This window comes from Tachypleus tridentatus, chromosome 13, assembly GCF_004210375.1.
Source record: "Tachypleus tridentatus isolate NWPU-2018 chromosome 13, ASM421037v1, whole genome shotgun sequence".
NCBI classification, from domain to species: Eukaryota; Metazoa; Arthropoda; class Merostomata; order Xiphosura; family Limulidae; genus Tachypleus; species Tachypleus tridentatus.
This window is the reverse complement of record NC_134837.1, coordinates 152,411,616-152,419,104: the sequence shown is the minus strand read 5'-3', so window position 1 is coordinate 152,419,104 and position 7,489 is coordinate 152,411,616. Positions and strand designations below refer to the sequence as shown.

Sequence of the window (7,489 nt, the reverse complement as noted above, 5' to 3'; positions counted from 1 at the left end):
TTTTAGGTCAAATTCTTAACTTACTTTCATACTAGAATATTCCTTTTGATATTTCCTAACCTTGCTTTTCCATCCAGCTACTTCCTGACATGTTCATGGTATTTTATTCAGCGCTCTGATCCATGAAAGTGGTTTTTCTCGGGGCACTCCCATTTCCCCCATAGCTGAATTTTTTGCCTTGTATTGTTAAATCCTATAATTCCTATTCTGAAAATGTGTCGTATCACATTTATTACCTAATAGTAAATTTCAATCACTTAAAATATAAAGGAATATTAAAGTCATACATAGTTACAAGTTTACAGTTCTTTTGCCAGCCAGGCATGTTTTACGATCGATTTGTTAAACCAGGAACTCGTTACTTCTTCACAGCCTTTGTCTCTTCCGCATTCCGGTGATTTACTAGCTGATAGTCAACCAAGTCAAGCCACCTTCCAAGTCTGCTCTCCTCACAGGCTTCTCCTGTTCCCTTCTTCCCGGCGTCTTCTCATGTCTCTCCCCCGTTGTTTATGTTGTCAATCAAATCTATCGTATTTTTAAGCTCCCCTCAAGTAGTTATGTATTTGTCTTCCCCTCAAGTAAGCGCAATATGTATTCCCACTTTGACAAACGTTATTACCGCGCGTGGGGTTGAAGAGAAACAAAAGTTTATGAGCGCCCCTGGTTGTCTTGTAAACCCCTTCGGAGCTTGGGAGTTTTTAAACCAAAATGACTGCCAAGTAAGATTGGATTAGATTTGTCAAATCAGTTGTCTCAGCTCCACCATACTGTTCACACATTGCGATTTACCATTGATTACCACGTGTTTCATGATTTGAATATCAATACCGCTAGGTGTCACCATATGTGCACATAAACAACAGCGTCATATCTTGGCCTCTGATATAAAAAAATGTCATGAAATTCGTCGTCGTCCTAAATTTTACATTTATCTGTTCATCAAAAATACAGTAAAGAGTTTTATTTTTTTAGACAGTTAATGTAAAAATATTACTACAACACTCTGATTCCGTACAGTGACAACCGATAATAAGGCCACGTCGCTATGCGGCCATTAATTGCTTAGACCCACAGGTGACTGGGGTACTGTATACTTCAAACCGTGGTCTCTATCCGAACGTTCGTCTGTCTACAGTTTGAAAATGTGACGTAACATAAAAAGTGAAAATGTAGATTTACCGTATATTATTGTTGAGCGTTTTAAAATCCGTGAAATAATTTAAATTAATAGATTAATTAAACTTTTCTTGTCACTGAGGACGGACACTTTTGCTTGTAAACATAAAACACAAAAAATGAAATAAAAGTAATACAATTTTGTATTTGTTTACAGATATCATTGATAATATGTTATTGTCTCAGTATGACCATACATGTGCGATTTATGAAATTTATTAATTATTTATTCCACGAATTTCTTTAGCATAAATAAGATATATATATTGTAAAATCTTATTAAATTTTACAGTAGACGCCAAACACTTTTCAACAGTGCTTGTGAAATTCTATCTAACAAAACACAATTTTTTTAACTGTTACATTTTTTTTTCGTTTCATAATATATCTCAATCACAAATTAAAGTGTTTAATAAATATAATGGCGTTTAAAGATACTGTAACTCACCCTAGTATCTATAGAATATATGAACAAGAGTTCTATCCTTATTTGCCTTCTCAGCCGTGGGGGGATAATAATGTGACAGTCAATCCCACTTTTCGTTGGTAAAAGAGTAGCCCAAGAGTTGTCGGTGGGTGGTGATGACTAGCTGCCTTCCCTCTAGTCTTACACTGCTATATTAAGGGCGGCTAGCGTAGGTAGCCCTTGAGTAGCTGTGCGCGAAATTTGAAACAAACCAAACTATCCTTATTCACATTTATCCAGTCAAATTTTCGTTGATAACACTGAACTCCCGGAACATTAGATTTTTATTGAACCAAATTATATGACAATAACAATATTACTATAATAAAAAAGTCTAACAGTCTCTACCTCTGTAATACAACCACAGAAAAATGTATGTAAACATTTACAGTCATGCTCTAAATCACGTTGTTCATGGACAATATTTGTTTTATTTTGTAACAGGTCTTAGTAACTGTTGTTTTGTAATAGAATCGCCTATCGTTTACGTTTTCTGTCTTGTCAATTATGCTTTGTTCTTCACTGATCACTGCTCTACTATCATTCAAAAAATGGAGGTTATTTTTTTTAAAAAAGTGTTTACACTTATCTTCCAAACACTTGTAAAAGAATCAATCCACAAAGCGATCGTCCAGGTCTTCGTACTTTTTTTCATTGCTTGCATTATCGAGTACATTCTGTGGAATGATACAGCATGCGCATGTTCATCGAGTAATCTATTTGAGAACTTTCAACGCGTTCGTCTCAGACGTCACAGTCACGTTACAACATGGTTGCGAGATTCACGGAATTTCACACTTGATTTAGATCAAGATTTGAAGAAACATTATTTGTGAAACTCGGTTATGTTTAAATAAGTAGTTTAAAATAGTTTAGTGGCAACTTAGAGCAACAATTTCAGACAAATGACGTTACAAAAATCGTAGAGTACAACATTAGAAACTGGTTTCACAGGGCTGGGATATCTGGATCACCCGGATTTTTACTAAATTGAAAACTTCGTCTTCTGAGCGAGAATTTTCTAAGTTCAAAGGAAAGAAGATAAAGAGGTAAGACTAATTAATAATCAATATTCTAGGAAGGTTCATACACGAAGTAGGTGCAATTACTCTGTCGGCTGTAACTGCTCATTTTTGGAAGACTTGTTTTTTTTCTCAAGCGAGAGAAGTAGTTATGGTATACTATGACAGAACAAATGTGAAGCGGTATCTGAAGAAACGTGTAATGTTAGAAATCATCGCCACAGAAAGAAAAAATATATTAAATTTGGTTCTTTGTATTTATTACACTGATTCTAGAACATTATACTACTAAGTATTTTATGGATTCTCGAACGTATAAAAAGAAAGAAAATAATGTTTTTATTATTTGTCTTAAAATATAATACTCATTTACTTTTTTTCACACTAACACTTCTTGTTATCTCACTGGGTTTCCGTACGTGTAGAAGGAAAGAAAAATAAATTTTTGTTGTTATTCTTGGAATTAATTATTTATTATCTTATTATTTTGATAATTAAAGTTAACTGGAAAATTATATAATTTGTATTTATCGGTTTGTTCATAATCAGAAGTCTCCGAATCTGATTAATAAAATGTTAAATATTTGGATAAATAAATCAGAAACTTTTTCTTTCTTATGTGTAATGATAGATAATACATGCTCATTGCGTATTATAATTGTTTTATAAATACGTAACAGCATAGTATTTGTTGAAACTGGCGTAACAACAAATACCGCGGTATTTCCATGGAAGACCATAAGACAGTTTTCTTTTATCTCTCTCTTTTTTTATGCAATTATTCAAACGCTTTAACTTAACTATGAAAACAAAAGGTAGGTAGAGTAACTAACTACCACAGAATTTAATATTCTATGTTTTCCTGATTGGTGAATATAAAATAAATTGTATCAACATTACTTAAACTGCATTGCATCAGCTTGTTAACATTGTGCATTACTGTACCTTAATATATCGCATGTACAAGTGAAAGTAACAACTACAAGGCATCATGACTTTTTGTATTAGTAACAAGATACGAACGTTGAGATGAGTTAACTATACATAACAGCATGTTACATATGCTATTAGTTACAAGCTGTGAATTTACGGATGGTGTGTTACTTATAATACATTAGTATGTTAATGTTAATTGGTTACAATTTAGCAGCATGATAACATGTTAATATTTGGTAGACTGTACATCAACTTGTTTAAACTATATTAACTATACAACACCAGAGTACTGACATTTAGCAACATATTAATGTTGCAATAATCGCAAGGTAACGTGTTAATATTTGGTAGACGATGTGCATCTATGTATTTAAACTGTATCAACTACACAACACCAGAGTACTAACATTTCGTTGTGTTTCTAATAAGTTATAAAACATGTTAATATTATACCATTTATAGATTATCAATATGCTGATATCATATAACAGGATCTTAACGTTTTGATATTGTGTATATCAAATTGATACTTTAAGCAATAAATGTCTAAAATTATACTCATTGAAAAGTTTGTTTGTTTTTGGTTTTGAATTTCGCACAAAGCTACTCGAGGGCTATCTGTGCTAGCCGTCCCTAATTTAGCAGTGTAAGACTAGAGGAAAGGCAGCTAGTCATCACCACCCATCGCCAACTCTCAGGCTACTCTGTTACCAACGAATAGTGGGATTGACCGTCACATTATAACGCCCTCACGGCTGAAAGGGCGAGCATGTTTGGCGCGACGGGGATGCGAACCCGCGACCCTCAGATTACGAGTCGCACGCCTTAACACGCTTGGCCATGCCGGGCCATTACTGAAAAGTAAATCATCTTTTTTAAAAAAAAAACCCTAAGTTTCTGTAGGATTGGCATCAGAAGTTTTCCAAAAATCCAAAGTAGACCAAAGTTAAAGCTAATTCTAAGCTGTCAATATCATGGTGAAATCTTTGTCTACGTAGCCGAAGCATTAGTTACAAACATTACCTGTAAATAATAAATTGAACAATGTAACAAAGCGAGAGTTGTAAGATGTTACGAAAAACATTTAGTGCTAGGCTAATCTATGAATTCATATGCCTCCGGTGGTTTAGCAGTAAGCTTAGTGAGCACACGTAAGTAGTATTTTGTGCAGTTTTGTTACGAAAGCACAAATGTACGTATTTCTCAGTGTAACTGTTTTATGTACTTTCTCTTATTTTCATTTTATGTTGAGATTAAATAGAACATCACTGTTTGATTTGTGGAATATTTGTGTTCTGGTTTAGTATAATGTGCATAGATTATTTTTATTCATTTTAACAAAGATAGGCTAAGGGTCTGTATTATCAAATATTTTGTTGAAGCTCAATCTATGGAAAGCTACTAAAATAAAGTTCAGAGACTCCTGAAGATGACATAATAATTTCTAAATGTTGTACATTTACCCAATCAAGTCGTCTTAGAATTTTATTTTATAAAAATTGGGTTCTCGTCATCAAATTTAAATTATTTACAGCGATTACTTGAGGTTGTATAAGTTTAATCATTTGTCGTTATCTTACGTATATCCTTCTAGGATGCTCTCTCACTTGTCTAACACTATTAATCTATTGCACCGTGCAAGTTTCTGCAAACTTCGCAACACACGTGTAAAAGTCGTCAGAAAGGGTACCTGATGATGACATCTGTTGTCAAAACGTTGCGTGTTTATAAAAAGTGGGTTTCTCGTCATCAAATACGGGAAGCTCTCAAACAAGGCGCGGCGACGGATCGTTCATCTCCCGTAGTCTGACTCAGTATGGGAGAAACATAGGTGCGTAATGCTTTTCTTTCATTGCGTTCCACCCTCAGCTGTCTAACACATCATATGGTGTATATTCATTTTATTTTTTACACTTGTATATTTGATATTTGTATGACTCACAGGCTGCATTCAAAAGTTACTGCATTCTTGGAATTAACTTTGATGTTCACAATTTCAGTTAACCTTGCAAGTCAGATGGGACGTGTTTTAAGAAGTGACACGAACAATATATTGCGGAATACATGTCCGAACAGCTTCAGCGGTAAATCTCACAATTTACTGTGCTAAGGTTCGGAATTTGATATTCACGGTGGGCAGAGCACAAATAGCTCATTGTGCTTAACAACAAACAAACTAAACTAAAAGTATGTGGAAAAGTATCAGAAAACAAATATCTAAAAGTAAAGTCCAGTCAGGTAATGTTAGTCCAAGATTTTGTTTTATTAATGATCACTGCTTAGTTACATCATAACTGGAAGGAATATTTAGGGAAGTATATTTGCATAATTCTTGAAGTAGCTACCTAATTTATGAGTTTTTGTAATTTTTGAAATTGCAGTTTCTGTTACCTTTTGATGTTAGATATGTAAGCTATGTAGATTTAAATAACAAACGACTGGTGTGTTTATATGTATGATTAACAACCTAGTTTATTTTCATTTATAGCTACTTTCATTGGCTTGAGCATCCTAGGATTCGCGATTCGTATCTTACTAGTTATAGGAGGTCCGCACTTTGAGACCTTGACTACGCTATAAAAATCATGGTAATTCCTACTGTTTGTTCAAACACGAGCATTCAAAAAGTTAGAAGCTATAACTCCTATCTGCATGTGCCCGAAATCATGAAAAAGAAACATACTTCTTTCATGAAATGTTATTGACTATAATTTGCGAATACATCTTAGAGTGGAACTAAATTTATAAATAATATTTTTAAGTGTACGGGCTAAACTTCGTCTGCTGAGCTGGCCAAACTTTGATGGATATTATTAAGATTGTGGCATGGATTTTCGTTAATGTGTGTGTGTTTCTTATAGCAAAGCCACATCGGGCTATCTGCTGACCCGACCGAAGAGAATCGAACCCCTGATTTTAGCGTTGTAAATCCGGAGACTTACTGCTGTACTAGCGGGGGGCGTTTTTCATTAATAAAGAGATAACCCAATTCATAAATCAGTACGTTTTGATCATATGTTTTTGTTTTCAGCTAAACAGGTTTATGATATCCAATACATCTAGTCGTTTGTTACATCTAGTTTCTTTATTACTTCATTCTGAATTATTTTAACCTTGATTTCTGCAGCTGATTTTTTTCCGTCAGAAATTCTGAATAATATCGACTTTTACGTAATTTACCTCTGACGAACTCCGTAGCCAATGGCTGTACTGATTAAAACCCAGGTCTTTTTTATCTCAATTAAGGGCCCGGCACGGCCAGGTGATTAAGGCACTCGACTCGTAATCCGAGGGTCGCAGGTTCGAATACCCGTCACACCAAACATGCTCATCCTTTCAGCCGTGGGGGCATTATAACGTACAGTCAATCCCACTATTCGTTGATAAAAGTCCACGAATTGACGGTGGGTGGTAACGACTTCCCTCTAGTCTCATACTGCTAAATTAGGGACGTCTAGCGCAGATAGCCCTCGAGTAGCTTTGTGCGAAATTCAAAACAAACTATTTCAATTAAATATATGTATGGTAATTGTAAATGTATATAATATCTAAAAATGGACTATAATGTAGTCCTTTCAAACGCGCTACTCTCCCATTACACGATTATAAAAACATGCAAGATATATTTGTATTATTCAACTGAATTCGTATAAGAAGGGAAGAAGCGGTTCCAGCATAAATTAAAAAACAGACTATCCTATGACCATCTACCATTACACACCAGAGGTAGTGAAGAAAATTAAACAGCTTGTTACTGGTTCCCTAAGATATAACAATCTATAGTATCCAAAGTAGGAACGTTCCTTGAAATTGTAAACAAACTAACTCGGAAGGATTTTGGTTTTCAGAACAAATAACCAAACGGAATGACAGCTGTCAAAAGCAGAAA

At 34.5% G+C, this 7,489-nt stretch overlaps 1 protein-coding gene across 6 annotated transcripts in view; it reads left to right on the top strand.

Annotated features, from left to right (window-relative positions):
- Positions 1-2,349: 2,349 nt before the first annotated feature.
- LOC143238165 (peripheral plasma membrane protein CASK-like) overlaps positions 2,350-7,489 on the top strand; it is a 41,062-nt gene continuing 35,922 nt past the window's right edge. Inside the window, exon 1 of one of the 6 annotated variants that reach the window (XM_076478157.1) lies at positions 2,350-2,691. The gene's annotated coding sequence lies outside the window, so the exon portion shown is untranslated. Of the gene's footprint in view, positions 2,692-5,286; positions 5,432-5,700; positions 5,839-7,489 lie in introns of those variants that run through there. The other 5 variants (XM_076478153.1, XM_076478152.1, XM_076478156.1 and 2 more) reach the window with 5 other exon arrangements.